We start from the raw sequence: 27,243 nt of genomic DNA, 5'->3' as shown, positions 1-27,243 counted from the left end.
ACTGCCATTGGTTTCACTGTGCTAATGACATGAAATTATGCCCCAAGGGTCAGTATTCATCATTCTGTTGATTTCTTCCGGAGGAGGTAGACTGCTGTAGTATGTATTAAAAAGAAAAAAAAAAAAAAAAAAAAAAAAAAAAAAGAAAAGAAAATCAAGGGGGAAAAAAGTAAGCCCAGATCATCAGCACGCAACAAAGAGAAGAACAAATATATGCGACTATCTAGAGACTGTGTTGGTTTCATGACCTATGCTTCTAGCGTGCAAAATGGTTTATTCAAGGAATGAGTCAGTGAGTACAATTGATAGGGAAAAATCTGTTACAATATGGCCAGCAGGACTGACAGGGGAATTCCAGTCCCCACAGGAAGCCTCCCCTTCCGGGTTCTTCTTCCCACCCCGCTCCCCGCATGCGCCAAATGACTACTAATACGGAATGCGGAAGTGACCGACTATAAATTGTTCCCTCTGCTTATGCCTGGGCTCAGACCTCTGGAGACTGATCTCTGACCTGCCAGTGTAAAATAATCTTGCCTTCCAAGATCTCCGAGTGCCGCTTGACTCTTCTGCCAGGTGATCCAGACCAGGTTCCGTAACATTTGGTTTCCTGACCGGGAAACCGTGCTGGCCCATTGTTGCCACCGGTTTGGGAAAACGGCGAGGCGGTGACGGAACGAGGAATCACAACCGAGAAGGCGCGCCCTGCCTGAATTTCGGCAGTCTCCCTCTCGGTGGCCTCAGGCCGGCCCCAGTCTGTCTGCCGTTCCCACTGGACTGGAGGAGACTTGGCCGTGGAGGATCTGGACCTGACGTCGGATACAGGTAAGGCCTGGGGCCCCAGTTCAGTCTGGCCCACCCATAGGGGCAGAAGGGGGACCTGATCACTCCCTGGAGACTTGAGAGGTCTCACAGGTAGAAATTCCGTGGGAGGGAATGTCCTAACCTCTGGTGTGTATGTGAGTGAATATGCGACTGGGTCTGGCTTGCCTGCCAGGTTCGATTCTGTGGCTCCATGGGCAGGCACTCTTAAGGTCCCCAGAAGCCCATGGAGTCTGAGTGGGCCTGTCTGTGATTCTGTGGTGAATGGCATACAGTCTATGGCGGCATCGGAATAGTTTCCAGTAGTAAGTCACAAAGCTGAGACCGCTATGGCTAAGTGTCATCTAGGTTCCTTTGGGACACGGCCAGACGGGCATCTGACTGGTCTCCTCATTAGAGGGGTCACCCCTACCCGTCTGTGTGTCTTTTTGACTCCATCCCATGGAACATTGCAGGGTCAGGACAGAGCAAAGAAGGGGTTTTTGGGAGACTATGGAATTAAGATGACACCCGGCAGGTAAGGACCCTATGCGAGTTGGAATGGCCTACTTTTGGTGTAGGATGGCCTTCGGAGGGAACCTTAGGTGTCCCAATGGTGCACCGCATCTGGCATGTTGTTGACAGAGACCCAGGTTATCCTGATCAGTTCCCTTATATCCACTCCTGGTTAGAGATTGCACAAACCCTTCCCCCTTGGGTGCGAGTTACCTGCAACAAACAGGGACACGCTAGTGTCTTAGTGGCCTCGACAAAGTGGCCCAAGGAAGGTCAGCAGAAGTCCTGACTTCCACAAATTCTTGCTGGTGATCCAGAGAAGAACCAATCTTACCCCGCTAAATGAACCCCCCGGTATCCGAATACTCCGCCACCTTCAGTCTCCCCACCACCTCCGGACTCAGCAGATCCTCTCTCCCCCCCAGATCAGTGGCCAAATTCCGCCCTTGGCCTGATTCAGGCATCCTCCAGATGCTGGTCCACACCTGCTGGTACCAAGAGGCTGTCCTCCAGGGCATCTGAGCAGGGGCTAAGAAGCCCATGAATATGCCCTGCAGCAAGGGGAATCCCGGGGATTATTTTGAGGGTCTCTGCGAGGCTTATACCCTGTCTGATCCGAGGCAGAAGAGAGACACGACAAAAGGACAGGGAAGGTGCAGCCGTCAAATGTGGGGAGGCCCCAAGCCTCTTTAGCAAGGGATCTCCTACTACAAGGAGAAAGGACATTAAAAGAATAAATATTCCAACTGGGGAAAGTCCCAGAAACCCAGCTGATATGCACAAGAACCCTGCAAAAAAGACCTCATAGGCCTAGCAGGAATAGATTCATATTGAGGGGACCAGGCTCACTACTTCTTGGCCCCCATGAACCCATGTCAAAATAAAAGTAAGGGGCCAAACTATGACTTTTATGTGAATTTGGGGGCCACACGGTACGGCATGAATTCCTCTACCTACCTGAGTGCCCTATCCCTCTCCTCAGCCAGGATATACTCTCAAAACTGGGGGCCCAAATAACCTTTGAGCCAATGGGACACACCAGCCTCCAATTGGACCCAAAGGGAGGCTATTCTGCACCCAAGCCCAACCAAGTGGCCCGCCCGAATTCAGGACTGCCTTTCCCACTGTATGGGCCAAGGACAACCCTCCCCTCCCCCACCGGACTTGCCCACAACCAGGCCCCAGTCATTGTAGAGTTAATCCCAGGGGCTCAACTGCAGAGACAGCGGCAATACCCCCTCCCACAAGAGACAAGGGCAGGCATCCAAGAACACCTGACCAGACTCAAAGAAGCAGGCATTCTGGTTGAGTCCCAGTCACCCTGGAACACCCTGCTTTTGCCAGTAAAGAATCCGGTAGGAAAGTACCGACCAGTTCAAGCTCCTTGCACCTGGTGGTCCTGAACCTGTACACCCTCCTCACCCAGATCCCAGATTCTTCCAGATGGTTTACCTGCCTAGACTTAAAGGATGCCTTCTTCTGCCTTCTCTTGGCACCCCCCTCCCCCCAAGGATCCAACCCTTGTTTGCCTTTGAATGGACTGAACCAGACACAGGGCATCAGATGCAACTGAGTTGGACGTGCCTCCCACAGGGGTTTAAAAACTCACCTCACCCTTTTTGGGGAGGCACTGGCTGGAGACTGCTGGCTTTCCAAGGGAGGCCACATACTGCACCCTTCTCCAGTACGTGCATGACCTCCTCCTTGCCAGCAATACCTGAGAGAATTGTACAGAGGGCAGAAGGGCCCTCCACCAACTCCTGTCAGACTCAGAGTATCGGGTCTCATGAAAAAAGGCACACATCTGCCAAGAGCAAGTCCGATACTTAGGCTTCCTCCTTACCCAAGGAAAATGAGCACTAGGGCCAGAGACCTCCCTACCCCAGCGCCAAACTAAGAAGGGGCTATGAAAATTCCTAGGGGCTGTGGGATTCTGCCAAATCCGGATTCCCAGATTCTCAGCACTGGTAATACCCTTCTATAATCTCTTGGTAGGGCCAGATCGAGAACCCCCTGTCTGGAAAGAGGAGGCTGAAGCCACATTCCTAGAGATAAAGTCCGCCTTGGGGCAGACACCAGCCCTTGGCCTGCCAAATATAAAAAGCCTTTTAATCTCTTTGTGCATGAGAAGGTAAAGGTCATCCTCAGGGTTCTCACACAGACCGTTGGCCCTTGGCCATGGCAACAGCATACCTGTTGTAGAGGCTGGACCCGATGGCGGCAGGATGGCCACCGTGCCTTAGGGCACTAGCTAGCAGCCACAGTTCTGCTCTTTAAGGAGGCAGATAAACTCACCCTGACAAGAACTAAATGTCAAGGTTCCTCATGCTGTTGTGTCTCTCATGCCTCTCTAACTCTCAGCTAACACAATACCAGGAATCCTCTGTGAGAATCCACGGGTCACTCTTAAAACAGTATGGACACTGAACCCTGCAACTTTCCTACCTTCTGAAGGACATCAGATCATGACTGCTCTGCGGTGATAGATAAGGTATTCACAAGCTGCGCAGATCTTCTTGACCAGGCCCTACAGAACCCAGACCTCACTTTGTTCAGTGATGGTAGCAGTTTCATCACAGAGGGCATTCAAATGACAGGGTATGCAGTGACACGTCTTAATCCGAGCGCTCAGCTCTAGTAAAGACAAGCTCGTCAACAACTCCCGGTACCGCCTTTGCTACCATACACATACATGGGGCAATCCACAAAGAGAGGGGCCTCCTCACCGCGGTAGAGACCAACAGGAACAAGGAGAAAATACTAATGCTCCTTGAGACCTTCGGCGTCCAAAAGAAGTTACAGTTCTACGCTGCAAAGGACACCAGGAGCGGGACGACCCTACAGCATAAGGAAATTGTTTAGCAGACAAAGCAGCCAAGATAGCAGCTAATAAGGAGGTAGACATAGCTCCCTCCCTTATCTGCACTGAGACCCCCACCAGGAGTTCAAAGAAGAAATTGTCCCCTGTCCCCGGTTCTGCTTGCCAGCCACAATCCACAGGGATAACAGGCCTATGTTCCTGGCTGACATTATACAAACCAGCCTCAAAGCTCAGGAAAGTAGAGCAGATGAATTGCATACTCAAGGGAACCTTAGCCAAGTTATGTCAGGAAACAGACCTCCCATGGCCGGACCTGTTGCCCCTGGCCCTCCTGCGTGTCCGTTACACATCAGGAACTCAAGGTTTCTCCCATTTTAAACTAATATACGGGAGGCTCCCTCCATGTCTAGGGAGCCTCCCAGGGAACCTGCACCAAATAAGGGATAAGGGAGTAAGAGAACACAACGATATACCATTGAGAGGGCCCCAATCTCTTTAGGATCCCCTGTACGCCCTTTCTTACCAGGGGACTTGGTCTAGGTCAAAGACTGGAAAAAAGACCCTCTCAAACCCGGTGGACTGGGCCTCATACTGTTATTCCGACCACCCCTACTGCCCTCAAGGTCACAAGTATCACTCCATGGGTCCACCACTCCAGAGTCAAGAGGGCCAATCCTGAGGAGCCCCAGAATTGAAAGACTGCCCAAATCCAATCTCAGCCCTGCTCCAGCCACACGCTGGAAGCTGGCTGGTCTACCCATGGCAGAAGCTTGAGGAATCACTGGTCCGATGAAATGAATAGACTGTCCTTACTCCTTGCCATCGGATTGGCAGAGGTTGCCCCAGAAAGTTGGGGAAACAGCGAGAGGTTCCTGCTCGCACTCACCTTCCTCTTATGGATAGGATGTTTTGTTGGTATTGATTGCCTCTGATCTGGGCCCCATTTGTAAGAGCAGGGTGTCTTCAGTGGAAGAATCTGAGGGGTTGAAAAGCTTAAATGTGATGTAAACCTCTATCGGTCTGCTGGTTTGCCTGCCAGTAAGAAGGTTACTAATGCCATTTTGGGAAAGTTTTCACTGATGTATGTGCCTCAAGCTTCAGGAAAAAGAGATTAAATCATTCTCAAGATAAAAGTTGGTGCTTAGATTAACCTTCAGCCTTAAGGCCCAGGCTAAATGAGGAGTGTTGCTACCTGTCCTCCCAGGGGCAGGGATAGCCACCGGGATAGGGACTGACATAAGGGGCATAGGCTCTTCTGTGGGACTAACGAGTGGCCGACTCCCTAGTGTCCCTACAGAGTCAAATAAGTTCCCTGGCAGGAGTTGCCCTCCAAAACAGACAGGCACTTTTGTTGCCAGGAAAGGGGACACCAACATCTTCCTTGGAGAACAATGCTGTTACTTTGTAAAGTAGTCAGGAATGGTCACAACCAAAGTCAGGGAACTAAGGGAAAGGACGAGCCCGTAATAAATGAAGATGATGCCCTCTAATACAGCCTAGATCTGTCTAAAGGGACATCAAAGAGGGGAATGATAGGGAAAAATCTGTTATAAGATGGCCAACAGGACTGATAGGAAAATTCCAGCCCCCAGCCAAAGACTCCCCTTCCAGGCTTTTCTTCCCACTCCACTCGCTGCTCTAATGCGAATGCAGAAGTAACAGACTATAAACTGTTCCCTCTGCTTACGGGATTCAGACCTCTGGAGAGTGATCTCTTCTGAGCCCACCAAAGTAAAATAAACTTCCTGCCTTCCAAGAGCTCCAAGTGCTGCTTGGTTCTTCTGCCAGGTGGTCCAGACCAGGTTCTGTAACACAAGGAGTATTATACTTAGGGAAACTACAGTATTCTAATGGGAACATAGGAAATTAACAAGATTATCCCAGTTAAGAGTAAACAGAAGATCACAATAACAGTAGTAGAATTTTGTTGTGGTTATTGTTGGTTGTGTTCACCTGCAAGAACTCCATTTTCCTCTAATTCTTCCTGATTTGGTAAGGTCAAAAGTGAATTATTTTTGCTATAATTTGTGCCTTTTCTATTCTTTTTTCCTGCACTGTTCATATATGATAAAATCAGAGGGAGAAAAGTTACAAACATGTAGTTCAACCCAAACAGTTATCATACTCTCCAGGGGGCATCTTATATGCCGTTTTTGTTTTTGTTTTTGTTTTTGTTTGTTTGTTTCTTCTCTATTCCATTGTCTTCTGTTGAGGCTATGGATATTCTATGTTATTTCCTTCTTTCTCTGGTCTATATCTTTGCTCACACGAACTTTCATATTTCATATTCACATACATAAGACCTAGAGAGATGGTAGTTCATTCCCCTACTTTTGATTTATTCTGTTTCCCAGGTACAAAGTAGAACTACTTCATTTCCTGTATGTTTTTACAGAGTTCACTAAGACAGTTCTTTTATTTTACTGATTTAAAAAAAAATTAGCCAATCTACTCAACTGTCAGACATAAATTCATGAAGATTGGATTATAAATGATCAATACTCTTCTCTCCTCAAGACCACTCTTGCTCTTTGGCATTAATTTATCGTTCTTGGACCAATTTAGTACTGCTCAACTCTCTTTTCTCTTGAGATATGATATTTCTCAGAAGGTTACTGGATCCATTATATAAACAGTCTTCTGGAGGGCCTGCCTCACCCATCTTCAGACGTGATCAGATAAATCTAAAACATTGAGAGAATATAATTTAGCTTCCTGCTTGGAAACATCCACTCTAATATATATGTGCACTGTTATTAGTTTGTGTATTTTACATTCAATATATTTTTCCATTGTTTACAAGTATCCACATGTAAAAAAAAAAACACAAATAAAAATTCAATTGTCATATCATCACAGAGACTCTGAATAACATTTTTTCATATATAAGGCATTTATATAGCTAATTGTGAACAGAATGAGGATCTGTTTTGTTTCGTTTTGTTTTAATGTTTATTTTGAGAGAGAGTGCAAATGCACGTAAGCAGATTAGGAGCAGAGAGGGAAAGCGAAAATCCCAAGCAGACTCCACTTGTCAGTGCAGAGCCCAACCAATGCAGGGCTCTATCCCACCAATCATGAGATCATGATGTGAGCCCGAGATCAAGAGTCAGCCACTTAACCTATTGAGCCACCCGGGGGACCCCAAGGATCTGTTTTGGATCATTGTTACTTTCAATTTTAATATTTTAACAATTTAAACATTTAATGGTTGGATGTTTTATGAATTGAGTCCAGTTATCTTTGTATATCCCTCCATTGAGGATATTATGGTTAATATCTTTTTACCTAAACAGGCAATAGGGAGAATACAGAGTGATATAAGCAAAGACATCCCGTTGTTGATACTTGAGCCTGGACTATGAAAGAATTTTATATCTATGATACCCTGATACAGTATTCAATCGCAAAAGTAGGTGTATGAGCCATTGTGTGATAGGTCAAACCCTGATCTGTACAATGGACAGAATTATTTGCTTTGGCATCACATAGCTGCAATGTTCATATTAAAATAGCTCACATATTCTTGAATACCCATTTGCAATTCAATAATTATGGAAACTTTGTATTCCTTTAAAATTATTTTCATTTAAAAATTGAGAGCTAGGTTGAAGGTACAACTTGTTAGATGCTGTAACTAGCACTCAGTGACCCACAGTGTAGGTCTGATTTATTATGCAAATACAGAGGCAGAATAATATATTCTGTTTAATCATGCAGAATTTTTTTTTTGTTTGATGGAGTGTCCAGGCACACAAATGAATATTCTATGAATCCGAAATCTACTTCAGAAAGGAAGGTATTTATAGGGGGTTGTAAGAGCAAGGTGCCAGAACTGTGATTTACAGAATATGCCTGGTCGATTTTAGAAAAACAGTTTGTCTTTAAACAACTGAATTTTATAATGAGAAAATTACCAAAAGCTTTTAGCTACTCAGGTTATTTAAGTGAAAGATGAATTTGTCCATTATGAGCTATAAAACCCATTGATTACTTGACTTGATTACTTAAATCTTGTGGCCTGAGAATCTTGTCTGACTGATATATCCCCCCTTCACCCAGAATGTATTATTGAAGAATGATTTTATGATACTGCAGCATTTCAGGTAAGCACTGTTCTCTCAGAAAACATGAGGAGATAATTCACATGGGCAAATGATAATATATTTAGAGGCCAGCAGCATTTGTTGGCAGCCATTAACCATTCCCACGCCAGTGCCAAAACTCACATCTCAAGTCTAAAACCTGAACTCAGCAGGAGAACCATGAATAATTTGGTTTTTAGCATTTTTCTCAGGGTTCAAATACCTTTCAGCAAAATTATATATATATTTTTTTGCATGAGAACTGATACATATATCAGAGCAGAATAATTGGGAAAATGTTGACTATATGAATGAATGAATATATGTGGAGATTAGGTTCATGTGGGTTGCCTTGCACAAGTGAGAATATTGTAAAATTTCTTTATTCTTGATGCTAACCTTGAAGGTAGGTACTATTATTCCTATTTTACAGACAAGAAATCTTCGGAGAAGCTATATAACTTTTCCAAAGACATTCAGCTGAGAAACAGCAGCATTAGTATTTCAAAACAGATTTTTCTACCTTTTTGTGTGCTCTTAGAGGAGGACCATTGGTGATTTCAGACTTGATTTTTAAAAACCATAAGGAGAATGTCATGATAAAAGTTATAGAAGGAAACATATGTAAAAGGAACCAACCACCAGAAATTTAAAAAATTGCACTAATATATTGTTAACATGCCAACAAACTGTGGACCTACCTAATTCGATGGCTGTCTTCTAGTTCATTTCAAAAATCAGATTAACGTTTATGAGTCATTAGTAAAGATTACAATGTTTGTTGCAATTATCCAAACTGAGCTGACTTCTTCGAGATTCCCTGCTCTCTCCACAATCCATGAGAGACTGATGAATCCTCTCAAGAAGAAAATTTTAGAGCTTATTAAAAAAAAAAAACATAAAAGATACAATTTGCACTCAAGCTGACAGATTTTAAAGTTGCATGATTTGTAATGTTTGAAGGAAGCCAAGGCCAAGATTAACTCATGATATTCTTAAAATTATGATGGCCATCTGCCTTCCAGTATGTTAATGTAGAACCAATCTCTGAGAAGTGCTCCTCATTACTGAAATAATAATAATGTAGAGTGTTGTGCAAATTGCATTTATTTGATTGCTGCATCATTAAGAGTCTTTGATGCTTCAGGGCCATCTCTACAAAAATGTTCAGCAGTAATTTGAAACAATTCTGGCTATTTACTACATTCAGTCTTGTTCATATTCATTATTTATTTACTTTTTAATTTTTAGGTAATTCTTCCAGAAGACAGTTGAATAGAGAAATAATTTTTGCTTTTAAAAGTTTATTAAATGGGGGGCACCTGGGTGGCTCAGTCGGTTGAGCGTCCCGCTTCAGCTCAGATCATGATCTCACAGTTTGTGGGTTCGAGCCCCCCGTTGGGCTCTGTGCTGACAGTTTAGAGTCTGGAGCCTGCTTCGAATTTTGTGTCTCCCTCTCTCTCTGCTCCTCCCCTGCTCATGCTCTCTCTCTCTCTCTCCTTCAAAAATAAATAAAAACATTAAAATTAAAAGCATAAATAAATAAAAGTTTATTAAATGATAGTACCCTATTTCTACTTGAGGTTGTATTTTTTTTTTCTTTCTGTCTTTGTCCTTAGTTGCCATGAGGATGAGAGCTGCTTTGTTCTATCTGATGGCTACTTTTCTGGTTCTGTGATTTGGGGAAGAAGGGGAACAGATTTCACAAAATTCCCTTCATGTCCTTACTTAGAATGAGGCAAAGAAGAAAAGGTACAAGAAATAGAACTCCTGTTGACGGTTCCCCAAATGGCTTTTGCCCTTGCCTTTCTTCTCTGTAGCTGTGTTATTATCAGCATTTCCTTCTTTCCACAGTACCACATGTACTGTCCTGGGGCAGCACAGTCATGGGGCAACAAAGGCACAAAATGGGGCCTGTAGAGGATCCAATGGTTGGCCAAGGTAATGTACCACTAAACTTCATAGTTTATTTATTTATTTTGAAAAAGAGTGAGAGTGCGAGTGGGGGAGGGGCAGAGAGAAAGGGAGAGAGAGTGAGGATCCCAACAGGCTCCTCACTGTGAGTGTGGGGCTCAAACTCATTAACCACAGATCATGAGCTGGAAGCAAGAGCCTGATGCTTAACCCACTGAACCATCCAGGCTCCCCTGTACCACTAAACTAGCCAATAGAATATGATCCCTCTGAAAGTAGAGACCACAGGTGTTTTGCATTAGTATCTCCAGTGCTCTAGCACATAGTAGGAGTCAAAAATTTTTATTTAGAGAATGAAACTGACAATCTCACTTTCTTCCCCTCTCTACACCTAAGTGTATTCTTACCAGCAATTTGTGACTCCTTATGCTTGTTTAAGGGACTGAAAAATCTTCTTAGGAGGAATAACCAGTCTGCTTGGTAGAGTTTGTTGGAGAAGGAACACCAACGTTTGGGACAATGGGTGTTGTCAAAAATAAATAAATGCTGGGCATCTGGGGGGCTCAGTCGGTTAAGTGTCTGACTCTTAATCTCCACTCAGGTCATGATCTAACAGTTCATGGGATCAATCCCCGCATCAGTCTCTGCACTGATGGCATTGAGCCTGCTTGGGATTCTCTCTTTCCCTTTCTCTCCGCCCCTCTCCCTGCTAGTGTGCTCTCTGTTGCTTGCTCTATCTCTCAAAATAAATAAATAAACATTAAAAAAAGAAAGAATTTGTTGGAGGTGTGGTGGAAGGATGGACAGAGAGAGGAATACATTGCAGTAGATCCTTTAGCTGATGAATGAACACAATAAGAAGGGATAGCCAGAAGGGTTCAAAAGTGATCTGAAACAAATACCTATTTCAGTGACCTCATCGGGTTAGTATGAAGAGCCTGTGCTCTGAATCATAGGAAGAATAGTTATAAATACATCAAAGAGTATTGTTGTGAGTTTGAAGCTACTAGATCATCACATGCCTTTCCCCTCCACATTCTGAATCAGTGGGCCAGCTTTATTTCTGCCTATTTTGATTAAAAAACCTAGAAGGACGGGACACCCGGGTGGCTCAATTGGTTGAGCATCTGACTTCAGTTCAGGTCACAGTCTCTCAGTTTGTGAGTCTGAACCCCACGTCGGGCTCTGTGCTGACAGCTCGGAGCCTGGAGCCTGGTTCGGATTCTGTGTCTCCCTCTCTCTCTCTCTGCCCCTCTGCTTCTTGTGCTCTGTCTCCATCTTCCTCTCAAAAATAAATAAACATTACAACAACAACAACAACATAGCAGAAACATGAATTTAGGTTTCCTAACAGATCCTTTCTCCTCTCTAAACGTAAAAAGCAGGTGGGATGGCAGGCTGCATTTGCAGAGCACACACTCATCTGGCTGGATATATGGAAGGTGACAGACAACCCCCCCACCTTATCAAGCGTAGAAAGGGCAAGATCCCGAGATCCAAGCAGCACAATCAGCATTTACCATATTAGCCCTGCCTGAGAGAGAAGTAAGGACAATTGACAGTAGTAACTTCAGTGGTCTCACCAATCAAATAAATGATCCCTCTGCCAACAGGGAGAGAGGGAAGAGGGGTAGATTCTTTTTCCCCATTCTTTCTGAGTATTAGAAGTTCCTTGTATACAGGTTGGCAAGAGTGAAGGGGAAGGAAATGATTTCTGTAAATATTATCGTCTCCGTTATCATCCCTTCTCTTTCAGTAGCAAAGGATTCAACTCTGTGAGGATCTTAGGGGCACAGGCTCAGTGATGGCAAGACGGCAGATAATTTCACAGTGAGTAGCGCCTAGTGGGAGCTTTGGACACGATTTCTCTCTGGCTACCGGAACTCATTCTAATGACACTGGATAGTAAATTCTGGACCCTGGTTGTGTCATACTCTGAATATCCTTCCTACTAGTTTACATCTGTAGGAGCTCCTCAAACTCTGTAGGAAGTATTGCATGAAAGCATCTTTTATGAGATGGGTGAGTATGAAAACTCTAGAGAAATTCTCTTCACACACTGATTCCTCTTTGGATCTCTTTTTGTAGTTCACAATAACAGCCACATTTCTATTAAATTAGAAGGGCACAAGCTACAGAATTTAATCTTAGTAGTGCTTGGGTTGTTCTCTGTCTCACTCTCTCCTCTCTCTCTCTCTCTCTCTCTCACACACACACACACACACACACGCCCACACACACACACCACACATACAGCCAAAAAATTGTGATTGAATGATTTATAAGCCTTTCTACATAAATGTGAACTGGAGGTTACATGTGTGTGTGGAGGGGGGCTATTCTTTATAAAGAATTATTCTTTATTATGAGATACAGATGACAGCAGCAGCTACAATTATAAGCCGATTAGGTAGATAATTGACAACACAAGCGTACTGTGGTTGTGTTCCTTTTGTTTCAATTGTGTTTAATACAAGTGGCATTCTGTACTGTTCACAGAGTGAGGCTTCTAATCAAGGCACAAATGATCTTCTAATTAACTGCCTTTTGTCTGATCCTCTGGAATAAAATGTAGTTTTGTTTAGGGAAATCAAGTAGGTGTCAGACTCATCCCAGACTTTATTACGGGGCTCCTCTCTTTGCTTTCCAGTGGCTTTATCATCAGAGCCACAAAATTAGTGCTTATACACTGTGAGTGCCATGCAATCACTGAGTAAATCATACCAGTATCTTTACCAACCAGGCATATTACAAAATTCTGAATTGTGACTTGGTCATATTTTCCAATTTTGTCTCCAGTGGTTTTGATTGTTATCACAATCAGCTTGTAAAATCATTTCCTAGTCATTGATTCTTATGCATAGCTGCACATTAGAATCACCTGAGAGGTTTTTAAAAACCATAAATGCCCACATTTCCACCCCGGAGTAATGTAATGAGTCTCTAGAGGTAGGAGGACCCCGTGGCAGGTGATTCTAATATGCACCAGAGTTGAGAATCACTGACGGAGACCAAAGGTCAGCTTTCTCATTTTTTTTTTTTTCTGTAAAGCCCAGATGGGAAATATTTTAGGCCCTATCACAACCACACAATTCTGTAATAACTAAGTAACTGCCATCCAGCAGCCATAAACAATATGTAAACAAAGGGGTATGGCTGCATCCTGGTAAAACTCTATATGCAACTGTGAAATTGTGATTTATAATAAGAAATATTTGGTCTTTGTCCTCATTTCTGTCACAGAGCTTCTGAAACTTTTGGAATTTTCTAAATGATGAGGGTGTTTTTTGTTATATAAATCAAGTGACTTTCTGAATGTACTTAAAGATGCCAGATATCTGGGGAGAAGTCAGGGCCTGGAGGTTGAATCAGTCGCCAATGGCCTACATTTAATCACTTGTGCCTATGTAATGAAGCCTCCATAAAATCCCAAAGGGATGGGGTTTGGAGAGCTTCTGGATTCATGAAAATGAGATCTGGGGGGTGCCACGCTTGGACCCCTGGAAGCTCTGTGCCTTTTCTCCACATATAGCCTGAGGCTCCTCTCCCATCTGGCTGTTTCTGATTTACATCCTTTTATAAGAAACCATGATCTAGTAAATAAAATGTTCTTCTGAGTTCTGTCCCTCTAGCAAATTAATCAACCCCAAGGAGGGGGTCGTTGGACCCTCAATCTATAGCTGGTGGGTCAGAAGCATAGGTAAGGACCTGAGACTGTGACTGGCATTTAAAGTGGGAAGGGAGGGGAGGTCTTGTGGGGCTGAGCACATAACCCATAGAATCGATGCTGCCTCTGGGCGAAGAGTATCAGCATTGAATTGAATTGTAGGACCCCCAGCTTATGTCAGAAAATCGCTTGGTATGGGGCCTCCTCCCATGCACACACACGTTATTAGGTTCCATAATCCTTTCAATAACCAAAGGCAGTGTTAAAATTCAGCTGACTAGATTTTAAAAATCTAATTGGCTTTATTAATTGATTTCATTAATCAAGCAGCATCCCATCTGTCAAGCAGAGAGAGGCACCAAGGAGTTGTACAAAATGCGAGGTTTTTATAGGAAAGAGGGTGGGGCAAGGAAATAATTAACCAAAGAAAAGAAAGGATTGTTTCCAACAAAGTTGCTTTCCCTTAGGGGGAAAAGAGCAGGGCTCTTACCTTGCAGATGACCTCATCTATTGAGGTGGGTGTTGGAGAGGACCCCTGTGACAAACTGCCTCTTTGGTGTGGATGAGGAAATTCTTGAACAAGCCTTTCTGGGGGAGGTTGAACTATTGAGTAGGTTAAGTACTAAGCCCCAGTTTGGTGATTTGGCCTAAATGACTCATTTTGGACCTATGCTTCTCTTTTTAACACGAACAATGTTAAAATGTACGTGGTCTGAGATTAAGGATTTGGATTCAATACTAATTTTCGCCTCAGAATCGGTGCTTAATTTAATAAATGGGCGTCCATCATGATGTGCTGACAGCAGAATATACTAAAGAGAGCATTAGCTTTGTAACCGAACCAACGTGACCTGACTCCTTGGCAAGTCACAGATGCACTAGGTGAGCTGTTGCACAAAGTGAACTTTGTTTGCAGCAAATAAAGAGATCACAGGGAATCATTTCCAAAGCTGTAACTCGGAGAGCAAGGGTGAATGAGTTCCTTTTATTTAGACTTAAGGTGAATATTTAGAAAGGAGAGCCTTGTCCTTGTTTGTAGAGGTGGGCAGAAGGCCGTGCATCTTTAGGAAATGTGCCTAACACACACATTGACTGTTATGTAAATGAGGTTTGTGCTCCTTGGGCGGAGATTTTAGAATCACAATGAGGTAAAGGCAGTTTATTCCAGAGGTCACTCCAGGGTCCATCTGTGCAGGTGTGAGTCTGGGGTTATGTTCACACTGGTCTTCCTGTGGGCAGTCATTATTGCTTGAGGGGTAGTTTCGGTTTCCTTCATGGGGTGTTACCCCCACAGGGTCCTTTGCCTGAGTTAAGAGATAAGCTGGACAGAAAAGCTTAAGGAAAAATGTGAGACAAATGTCAGCGAGTATGAACAGGTGAGTAGTAAAGGTCAGGTCTTGGGGTCTAGCTGGTGACAGCTTTAAGGTAAAAAAGTATCTGGGTTCGAAATCTTGCTTACACTGCCACGATTTGCTGCATAAAAATGAGAATGCCATTCAGCATATGTGAGACACAGCGTCTTCACTTCTAAAATAGGAATAAGGCTAGGACGTCAGGGTGTAACCGAACCAAGGAGAGTTCGGTTCGCTCCTTGGTGCGTCAGAAACTGTTCCAGGTGGAGTTGTCGCACAAAGAAAACTTTATTTGCAGCACATAGGAGACCACAGGGAATGGCTTCCAAAACTGTGACTCCGAGAAAGGGTGAAGGGGGGTTCCTTCTGTTCAGGGTTAGGGTGAAGATTTAGACAGGAAAGCCTTGTCATCTGATACTGTGACTGAGCAAAAGGTGGCGCATGCGCCTTGAGGAAACATGCCTACACACACTGTATGTTATGCAAAGGAGGCTGAGCTTAGGCCCTGACTCGCGCGCCCCTGCAGACTCGCGCCCCTGCAGGTGGACCGTGGAGTGACCTAGACCGTAAGCTCCCAGTGGTCTGGGTGGTCTGGCCTGGCTGGAGGTCTTGTCAGGGCACTTGATACCCCCTCGAGGGGCAGTTTTGCTTTCCATTTGCCTGAGTTAAGAGATAAGCTGGAAAGAAATGCTTAACAAAACTCCTGGGGCAAAAGGGTAGAGCATATGGGCAGTAAAGGTCAGGTCTTGGGGTCTACCTGGTGACAAAGGGACCATGGTGCTGCTGAATTTCTCAGGAAAATTCAGTAGTTTCCCTAGCAAATAATACTTTATTGCGCATTTACCATATAGTAAGTGCTGTTCTAATCATTTCTATTCATCAACTTATTTCATTCTCCTGTGGGGAAAGACAAAGATAAAAATGACACGGACTTGTCTTCACTGAATTTCCACCACAGTGGGGGAAAAATATGTATATTCATAAACTGCTACATTTCAGGAATTTATTTCAGAACGTGGTAAACTGGTCCTTGCTAAAAGATTTGCTGCGATATACTAGGTATTAGGGAGGGAGAATCACATTCAGGTGTGTTAATTAAAATCTTCAGAAAATGGGGCCCCTGGGTAGCTCACTCAGTTGAGCATCCCATTTTGGCTCAGGTTATGATCTCACGGTTCATGAGTTTGAGCCCCAAATCGGGCTGTCTACTGTCATCACAGAGCCTGCTTTGGATCCTCTGTTCCCCCCCACCCCGCCCCTCCCCCCTCCCAAAAAAGTATTAAAAAAAAGTCTTCAGGAAAACAGCTGGTAGTAAGACGTGGTACCTGAAGGCTGGGTGTAATTTCACCTTGCAGGTCTAGGAGTAGTGGAAGGAAGTTGGACAAAGATGGGGAAGTGGGGAAGCAGGAGATGTGTTTAGGGAGGAAGGCTTCATTCGCCCTTGTGCTAGTGGAACAGAAAGTGTTACTGCAGCTTAGAGTCACAACGTGCAGGAATCAGATTTCCAGGTTACATAGTGGAACCTATTATAAATCAACAGAGAAATATTTGAGGATTGTAGAGGTGATGCTATGTTTTGAGCTGTGATTTAGAACAATGAATCTGACGGTGGGGGGAGGGAATTGTGGTATTGTTCCTTCCTTCTACTCATTTCATAGAGTTGTTGTAATGATTAAATGAGTTAATAGAGTAGAGCTCTTAGAGCAGTGTCTGGCAAAGGGTGAGAACTGTACAGGAATTGTTATTGTTCCATAAATGATATGGAACCATTATCTAACCTTTAAACAAGTATCTTTTTTTTTTTGTTTTTTGATTTGTCTAGTGCAACATAGCTCTAAAAGACAATCATAGATGTATTTGCATCATACATTCTGTACTGATGTTAAGGGCACAAAAATGCTAACGCTTGAAAATAGGGCAAAAGAGGTGGGGGCAAGCCTGTCAGTGTCATGCTAGTGCATTACTAAGCCTGTCCACAAACTGTTTAACTTGGACCCACTGCCTTTGCAAAGTAACCATAGGAGGTTTTGAGCTTAGGCAAGACCGAGTGCCTGGAAGTGCAGCCGTGGAACATCGGATAGATTCAAATAGGAGACAGGAAACCAGAGCTCAGTTAAGCTTTCCAGCTAAGAAGCTGTGAGAATTTTAACCACAGTGATGGTATCAGACGCACAAAGGAGAACTCAGATTTAAGAGCCTCGATAAGTTCAACACCATGGCGAAGCAGAGGATGGCCAAATGGCAAGAAATAAAAAGTCTACATCAGTGTTTTCTGAACAGTGGAGTCGTTAACAAAAGTCGGGAGGTCTCAAGGAGGAGGTGATTAGTGGCGAAGCTGTGGTCGATTTGTGGTCGATTTCTTTCGACCATGTTCTGTTGGAGGTATTCAGAGCAGAGCTATCCTGCAGGTAGTTGGAAATGTGAAAATTAATCAAAACCAAGTGGGAATCCTGCAACTCCATGAATTGGGTAACTGTGAGAAACCATGAGCAAGTTTCCCTGCAGAGATATCCTACCACCTTTTCCTTTCCTGTTGGCTCAAGATTTGGTCAAGTCAAGGAAATTCAAAGGACATACTTGATTGTGCAAGAAGCCAACTTCACTCTAGGAAATCACTAATCTATTCTAACTGTATGCCAAGGTAAGATGATTTTCTCTACCTGTGTGCATTAAGGGGCATGTTTTACATAATACTTCTCAGAGCAGATCCATGTGCCATAGAAAGCTAGTTAATTTTGTTCTGTTTTGTTTTCTCATTTCATGGTGGATACATTTGATGTACTTCTTTTATTTACTCAAGGCGAATGGATGCCAAAAAATGTGAAGAAGTCAAATATTAAATTTTAAAATGGGAAAGTATGCAAAAAGCCCACACAGCTCTCTGCACCTTTTCCTAGGGTTCTGTGGACTTAGAGTTGAACAGTGTTGAATGAAGGTCTTGTAAGAAACCGTGTAGATAAGAGAAGGCTGAAGGAGTTGGAGTAACATTTGAGGGTAGCTGGGAATCAGGAAAAGTTTCTGATATGAACATGTGCACAATCAGATTCCTTCAGGTGTTTGATGTAGACTAGTATAGCAGCCAATTTGACAAGGAAACAGGTGAGTTAGGAAGCTCTTGAAGTGAATAGTGGCAAAGTATATGAAAGACACCAGAGAAGTAGAATTGATAATATTTAGCAAATGACTAGTTGAAAGGAAAGGAGGGTGAGAAACATGCATCAAAGGCCACCATATTTTTCAAGCTTGAATGGCTGAAGAATGTTAGTTCAATTAAACAGGTCAGGAAAGCTGGTAGGAGAAGATGTGGCTTTGTTCCTCGTTCTGGAGCAGGGAGGACTTTGAACATGAAAGTTAGATTATCTGTTAAGGACCTTTAAAGAAAGGTGAGATGTGTGTGAGGTGAAGGTTAGGGAAAGAAGAGGGCATGGGTGACTCTTTGGGTTGGAATTGAGCAGAAGGAGGAGAGGTTTTCGTTTTGCCCACATACCCACTGATCCACCAGTGGATTCCAGGCCCATTTCCTGATTCAAGCTTCTAGGAAGTGTGATGACAAAAGACTGATCCATACGTGGTGGGTCACTGCCTCAAAGTCACCAAGGGCTGGACACGGGACTGTGTACCTTCAAGGGATGGGAAGCTACTAGAAAAGTGTGGGCTCTCTCTTCAATGCATACACCATCTCCTAATGTTTGAGGGCTCCCTCTGTGTTTTTTGTTTGTTTGGTTGGCTGGTTGATTTTGATTTCTCCTTTCAGATAATTCACGACTAACTACAACATACTTGTCATTTTTTTCCAAACAAACGTCTGCTGATTTCACTTAGTAATTCAAGAAAGGTATAGGCTTTGCTTCTCTCTCAAAATATCCCCAGGCCAACCCTTTTCATTTTACTTTCCTGCTTCATTAAAAAATGTGTACTTCTGCTTTGGGAAAGCTACACTTATAAAAATCTATTTTTATTTTTTTTTTAATTTTTTTTTAACGTTTATTTATTTTTGAGACAGAGAGAGACAGAGCATGAATGGGGGAGGGACAGAGAGAGAGGGAGACACAGAATCGGAAGCAGGCTCCAGGCTCTGAGCCATCAGCCCAGAGCCCGACGTGGGGCTCAAACTCACGGACCGTGAGATCGTGACCTGAGCTGAAGTCGGACGCTTAACCGACTGAGCCACCCAGGCGCCCCAAAAAATCTATTTTAATTTTTTTGCTAACCTTTGTCCGATACCCACAGGTAGTAGTGGCATATAGAATAGTGGTATAAGGGTATAAGTATAGTTTCCCACTAGGCAATTTAAGGGATACTAACAATAGACTGTGGTTAAATTAACTGTCAGATGGTCCTCCTCACCATGACCTTTTATTTAGGGTGGCAAAACTAAACCCTCCATTGTTATGTGGCGACAACCCCGCAACCACCCACCTCCACATCCCCCCCAAAAAAGACAAAAGCAAAACATACAAGAAAGCAGTTGAACTCATGAATTCCTATACAATCAGTTTTACACAAGTAGTTAGTAATCAGTTGTTGGAATGCATTCAGAGGGTATTCATACTTGGCATTTGGGTAGCCCTTATTTACAGTGAGCACATTTCTGAATTGTGTTAATGAAACTGATGCTGATATAATCATTTCTTTTCTACAGTTCTTCTCAATTTGGTTTCATTCTCTAGCCCTTTTGAAAGATCCTAGGGAATAATGTGAGAATAATTGTCCCCATAATCTACCACAGTCATGGCCTTTTCTAGCGTCCCTTTATTTATTTATTTATTTATTAAAAAAAAATTTTTTTAACGTTTATTTATTTTTGAGACAGGGAGAGACAGAGCATGAATGGGGGAGGGTCAGAGAGAGACGGAGACACAGAATCGGAAGCAGGCTCCAGGCTCTGAGCTGTCAGCACAGAGCCCGACACGGGGCTCGAACTCACGGACCATGAGATCATGACCTGAGCCGAAGTCGGACACTCAACTGACTGAACCACCCAGGCGCCCCTCTAGTGTCCCTTTAACAGTGGCCATTGACCTAGTTACTTTTAAAATAATCAGTTGTTTCATTGAACTAACCCCATGATGGTGGTAGCTAAAGGCACTTTTTTTACTCCCTAATGGGGATTTACAAACAAGTTGAAGAAAACCATTGCATTTGATAGTGACAAATAACTTTTATTATCTTCACTCATTTTTTTTTTTTTTTTACTGGTATTATTAGAGTCATTTTCCAGTTCAGTAACAATTTCTAGTCCTACACTCATTGAAAACATGCAGATCTTCACTGTGTCTTTATCCTGTTGCCTTAAAAAAAAAAAAAAAAAAGTAGCTTCCAGATTCTATGATGAGACAAATTGCCTCCTGAGAGGCAGATTAAGTAAAATTCATTTCTATTTTTGTTAGAACTGGCGATGACTCTAAAACCAGGCACCTTCTCACCAGTAATTACTTTGTGGCAGCCTTCATTTCAGGAGGTGCCAATGAATGGAATCACACCAATCTGTCTCTAACACCACTGGCACATCAATGAAAAGAAAAATTGCACGGAGGATAAAAAACACCTATGTCTGAAACAAAACAAACAAAGGAAGGGCTCTAAGAGTATTTTTTATCAGCACAACAGTGCCGTTTGTTGATGATGATTCACAGAATTAGTGATAGAGAGCTTCTGGTTCTTGGTAGGTGTATCTAAAAGCAAAATACACGACCCCATGCCAAGTGTTGCTGGTGACGGTACTTTGAAATGATAGGTTGTCTCAGAAAATTTCTTTCTTTGTTCACGCAGGCTAACGTTGTTATATATACATACATACATATATGTATTTGACTCCTCACTGAGAATAACCTGTTCATCATTAATTCCTTATAACACTCAACACTCAACATTGTCCACTCTGAACTGAAGGCAACCCAACTCAAAGGGGGTTAAGCAAAAGGAAGTTTCTCACACACCCTCTCTTCTCAAAATTGCATCACTGAAAAGCCCAGTTTGGAGTTTGTTCTATTCACAACTATATTCCAGACCTTGAGTAATGTGATTAGAGTTTAGTCTATTTGTCTCCATTTGTCAGTTTATCCTTCTCTTGGGCTGTATTCTTTTTTTTTTTTTTAATTTTGTTAATGTTTTTATTTATTTTTGAGACAGAGAAAGACAGAGAATAAGCAGGGGAGGGGCAGAGAGAGGGAGACACAGAATTGGAAGCAGGCTCCAGGCTCTGAGCCGTCAGCACAGAGCCTGACACAGGGCTTGAACTCACAGACTGTGAGATCATGACCTGAGCTGAAGTCAGATGCTTAACCGACTGAGCCACCCAGGTGCCCCTCTTGGGCTGTATTCTTAAGCGGGTTTCCACTTTATGACGGTGTTCGCAGCTCGAGGCTTTTGTCTCATTAGCTGAGCATAATCAGCAATTCCATGCCTGCCTTTCATTGGCTTGGATCCCAGGCCCATATCTGACTCAGTTACTCCAACTAGATGTCATGGAGGGTGTTTAATTGGCCAGACACGGGTCATTTGTCAAAGCTTGGGATAGAGGTAGAAGAAGGATGGTTTTCCATTGGAAAAACGTATTATTTCAGTTAATACTTTATGGGTACAATTATTGGTATATGGGTGAATGGATGAGAGACACATACAAATAATGTCAAAAAAAATCTACCAGCTTTTGAAATGCTTTAACCAGTGGTTCTCTTTTCAGTCCTTGGGCAGAACAAATCTTTTACCACTTGGCATTTTCATGGCACTCATAGGTGTTTTGACCGTAGCCTTTTTTTATACTGCCACATAATGATCATTGACATTACTATTTCCTTAGACATTTTCTCTTCTATAGAAATGTGAGATCCAAGAAGGCAGAGAAAAAGTCCTTTTTTATCTTGTATAACCTCCAACACTCTCCATAGTAGAGTCTCAATAAAAATGGTACAAATGATTTCATAGTTCATTCTCATCTATTTAAACTATTGAACTTTAGTTGCCTTTTTTACCCCCTCACTTCAAGTTCTGGTTTTCCTTCCTCTGAGAAGATTGTATAAAGGGTTTTTACTTTTACTGTTTATTTTCTAAAATTGTATTGATTTATTAAATCAATAAGGGAAACCTCATGTCATCTCCTCCATGAAGTCTTTCTCAGGCACCCTGGTCTTTATAGATCATTGCCTGTTTATTAAATGTGTTAATAACATCCTTTCTTGCTATTTTAACACCACTTTATGTGTTTTTATATCCTCTCTAGTCAACTACATTAAAATACCATAACTTACCTTCTATTCCTCTGCAGTTCTTGAGAACAATTATATAGATGCTTGGTTAATGTATGGCATATTGAAAAAGTGTGCAACACAAGAAATCAAAGGGAAAAATATATTGTGATGTTAGAGATGGCTGAAAAGAACTCAGCTAAATATGTATGTTAGTGATATAGACTAAAATACCAACCATCAAATCTGTCTCAAGGTGAAAACAGATGACATTTCTTCATTTCCTAATTTTCTACCCCAGATATGTGCTCTTATGTAGTTAGAAAAAAGGGCAGGTTTTAGAAAAATCCGAAGGGGGAAAATTTGGTTTTGTATTACTCATATTTACTCAAATATAATTTTATCAATAATTATCCTGTTGAATGTGTATATGTGTGTATGCGTGTATATCTATGTGTATGATTATATAATGTTTGTAAAGATAAACTACAAATCGACTTCTGGTCATGGCTATTTTAAATTCTGAATTAGTGGTATTTACATTGGCAATGACTTTGTATTCTTGGATATACTATTGTATTAATTCGCATACAAAATTCAATAGGTAATAATCTTTTTGCCTAGAATTTTCAAAAGATAAAGGAATAGTCTTTAAATAATATAATAATTACCTTAAAACATTATATCATAACACAGTGGAGAAAAAGAAGGCTGAAAAATTGGATGGTAATTCCCTAAGCTTTGCATTAAATGTTGCAAAGAAAGGATCACAGTAAATTTGTGATACACATGTCTGATAAATGTGTTAAGTGCCCTAAATTCTTCAATTTTGATTAAAGAGAAAGGCACAGGGGCGCCTGGGTGGCACAGTCGGTTAAGCGTCCGACTTCAGCCAGGTCACGATCTCGCGGTCCGTGAGTTCGAGCCCTACATCAGGCTCTGGGCTGATGGCTCAGAGCCTGGAGCCTGTTTCCGATTCTGTGTCTCCCTCTCTCTCTGCCCCTCCCCCGTTCATGCTCTGTCTCTCTCTGTCCCAAAAATAAATAAACGTTGAAAAAAATTTTTTTTCAAAAGAAATAAAGAGAAAGGCACATACTTTAGAATATCACATGTTTAGACAGAATACGTTTATATTCTACACATATATTCTATTTATATTCTTTTTTTTTTTTAATTTTTTTTTCAACGTTTTATTTTATTTTTGGGACAGAGAGAGACAGAGCATGAACGGGGGAGGGGCAGAGAGAGAGGGAGACACAGAATCGGAAACAGGCTCCAGGCTCTGAGCCATCAGCCCAGAGCCTGACGCGGGGCTCGAACTCCCGGACCACGAGATCGTGACCTGGCTGAAGTCGGACGCTTAACCGACTGCGCCACCCAGGCGCCCTCTACTTATATTCTTGATTGACTAAAGAAATAGGAGAATCAAAATACTACATTTAAATTTTCCTGGGTACATATTCAGTTAGGACTCCCAGAATTTTGTGGTATTTGATTTAGGAAAGATAGTTCATACATGACAGTGTTAATGGTATGTGTTTCAAACTAGATGCCTCAACTGTATGAATGTATTTAGGGGGCTTATATGATCATTGAAAAAAATGTATTGATAATAAATTTTCATTCAGGTGATGAGTAATACATAGTAATTGTCATCAGAGACCTGAAAATACGGTACAGGGTGCTGATATAATAGAGTTTGTCGTATACAGAGATGACGGTGGTTTCAAGAGATTCTGGTGGCTGTGTTGGGGATCAATGGACAGCTGACTTTTGACTTAGGTCAAAGGGACCCTATAAGGGTTTACTGGTGGGCAAAAGCTGGGTGGAGGTTATGCGAGGAGGGTCTGTGTGGTTTCCAGTAGAACATCTGGTGTTGAAATCCCTGAATCATGCTGTGCCTTTTAGCAAGACGTTGACGACCATTAGTTCTCTCTCGTCAAGTAAAATTAAAATTATTTGACAATGGTCATTTGCTCTTTGGAGAAGATCTACTAAATGCATTTAAAAATTTTTAATTTAACAAGTGTTAAAATCTCCTGTTCCACTCTAATTTATCACTGAACCCAACATCTTAAGATATCTCGAAACTTCCTAAGTTGCTAATTATGAAATCACAAACCATCATTAAACTGTTCTCTTTTTTTAAGTTTATTTATTTATTTTGAGAGAGAGAGAGAGAAGGAGGGGCAGAGCGAGAGGGAGAGAGAATCCCAAGCAGGCTGCGTACTGTTAGCACAGAACCCAACGTCAGGCTCAATCTCATGAACCATAAGATCATGACCTAAGCCATAATCAAGAGTTGGACACTTAAGCAACTGAGTCACCCAGGCGGCCCATCATTAAACTATTCTTAACTTTTATGTGCTATACCAGGAATACATTATTTTAAATGATAACAGTTACCTGAAGTTTTTTAAATACAATTTTAAATATTGGGGTGAGTGTTTAAGACATAGATGGGCATTTTGCATTATAATGTAACTTATACATATAATGTTTGCCCAGTTTTTTAAAGAGGCAGATTTTGAGACATGTTACCAGCTTAGTATTTGTATTGAGATTATAAAACTTGATTTGGTTGGCACCTGTAGAATCTAACGCTAACAAGAGATCAGGTAATCTCTCTATATTCTTGATCATTTTCTCAGGGCAGTTCAAGAAATACAGGAAATGGAAAAGTTTTACTTTGAATCTAATTGTTTTTTGAGTGACATTAGATAAAAATTTTAATCAAGCATTTTTTAAAAGGGATGCTGGCATCAAAGTTTAAAGTGTTGTCTTGCATATTGATGGGCTCTAAACTTTTGGAACACATACTTAGAAACATGGTTTCCCCTGTTTCTCTCCATATGGGTGGTTGGCAGTTAGTATACTCCTCACTTCTCTTTGCCTCTTGACTCACTTTCCTCCCAGGAGACAGAGACACTGACTTGTGAGGCTGAAGTAAGCTTGGTATGTTTTCCCCCACACCTTTCTCTTCCCTCTATCCGGATGATATACCTAAAGTTTTGTGCTTTCTCTTTTGCTCTCCATGCCATATCTCCTATCAGGGTTACCTCTGACCAGAGAGATGCAAGACAAACCATGTCCAGGGTTACCTGAGACTAAGTGGCTACCTGGAGGTCATTGTTAGGAGGCCCAGATATAGTTAGATGTGGTTAGTTGTTTGCAAGATATTGACCAGATTCATCAGTAATAAAAATATTTATGGTCCCTACCTTTGTTCTCTTATAACAGCTTTTTTTAATTAAAATTTTTTTAATGTTTATTATTACTTTTTGAGAGAGAGAGAGAGAGAGAGAGAGAGAGAGCATGAGTGGGGGGAAGGGCAGAGAGAGAGGGAGACACAAATCTGAAGCAGGCTCCAGGCTCCAGGCTGTCAGCACAGAGCCTGATGCAGGGCTTGAACTCATGAACTGTGAGATCATGACCTGAGCTAAAGTTGGATGCTTAACTGACCGAGCCACCCAGGCACCCCATAACTTTTTTTTTAAATTGAGTTTCATATAACAACTTTCAATTGGTTCAGAACTCTGCTGGAAACAGGGGAGCTTTTTATTTGGCATCCTCAAACTCCCTCAGTGGGATTGCCTAAAAGGATCTGTCTCATTTTATAGTCTCACAGAGGTTGACCCTGAGTGAAGATTAGAGAGCATATAATTTAGTAGGGAAAGGGAGGGAGGTGGGTAAAGGACATGTTATTAAGCCAGTGTCCATGATGATCAACTTGACATTTATCCGGCTGGGGAACTTTGGAAACAGACTAGGGCTACCCCAACCAAGATGTGAGAGACTTGGGCCATTTATACAACACCTTCCATCAGTTACGGTTTGGGAGCTGCTCCAGAAGAGCGTTGATTCTCTGACACTTCAGGCCTGCAGTATGGCAGAAGGTTCTGGAGCCATAGCCAGGAATGCATAGCAACATTATTCATGTGCTGGAAGTTGAAATTGTAGCCCGTATGTACTGAAATAGAAAAGGGTAAGTGTTATGTAAAGGGCTTAACAGTGTGCTCTAGAGCTGGACATGAAAGCGTTATTAGGGTCAATTGTGTAGTGGGCATTGAACCCCTCAAGTGAAACAGGCTTTAGAAGTTCTGGCATTGAGATCCCCTGAAAGCTATCTGTTTGTATGACTAATATGATTTTAAATTAAGTTTAATTAATTCATTAATATACCAAGTCTCTGCTTTAAAGAAGCAATATACAAAACTTGGAGATCTGTTTGTAAAGTCAAATCGATATCCCTCTTTGGTTGATTAGTAGGTATCAGTTATAATACTAGTTACTTTTCCTATACACTTCTGTGTTCAAACCTCAAAATTCTCTGAGGCAGCCCTCATATATTATCTCTCCAAACTGGCATGGTACCAGCCAGAGATCTTGAAGTCAAAGTAGAATTAGATTCAAATTCTAATGATGCTATTGAATAACTATTGTCTTTGGTCAAGTTACACAATGTCTTTGACTTTCAGGTTCCCAACCTAGATAATATAGATTACATTAAACACCCAACAGATCTGACAATTGAATGAAGTAATGCACGTACGGGACCAGCAGGGAGCCTGGCATTTAGTAGATAATCAGCACAACATTAGTTTCCAGAACCATGAGGAAACAGAGTATTAGAAAAGTAAACTTTTAGAGGTCATACCGGTAGCAAGTGTTGGAGATAAAATTAAATCCACTAATGACACTAAATACAGCAGTCATTCCACAACATCAATCATCAATAGAAATCTTTGCCTCTGTTTTTTTATCTTCTAGGTGCCATCCTGTTGGTGACTATAATTACTGTCCCTGAAGAATGAAACAAAGACTTCCCACTAAGATCTATTGTAGTCCAATTTATATTTCAGAAGTTTAAATTGATAATTAAGTGATTTTAACACAAACTTTA

At 42.1% G+C, this 27,243-nt stretch overlaps 1 long non-coding RNA gene across 2 annotated transcripts; it reads left to right on the top strand.

The window, feature by feature from the left end:
- The first annotated feature begins 339 nt into the window (after positions 1 to 339).
- LOC123577055 lies at positions 340 to 27,243 on the top strand. 2 transcript variants are annotated; one of them, XR_006701692.1, is made up of 5 exons: positions 340 to 822; positions 9,840 to 9,972; positions 10,075 to 10,161; positions 11,891 to 11,964; positions 27,111 to 27,243. It is a non-coding gene; the product is annotated as an uncharacterized LOC123577055 (long non-coding RNA). The 2 variants fall into 2 exon arrangements; XR_006701693.1 differs by lacking the exon at positions 27,111 to 27,243 and adding an exon at positions 25,394 to 25,485.

This window comes from Leopardus geoffroyi, chromosome D2 (assembly GCF_018350155.1).
Source record: "Leopardus geoffroyi isolate Oge1 chromosome D2, O.geoffroyi_Oge1_pat1.0, whole genome shotgun sequence".
Lineage (NCBI taxonomy): Eukaryota > Metazoa > Chordata > Mammalia > Carnivora > Felidae > Leopardus > Leopardus geoffroyi.
This window is presented reverse-complemented; position numbering and strand designations above follow the sequence as displayed.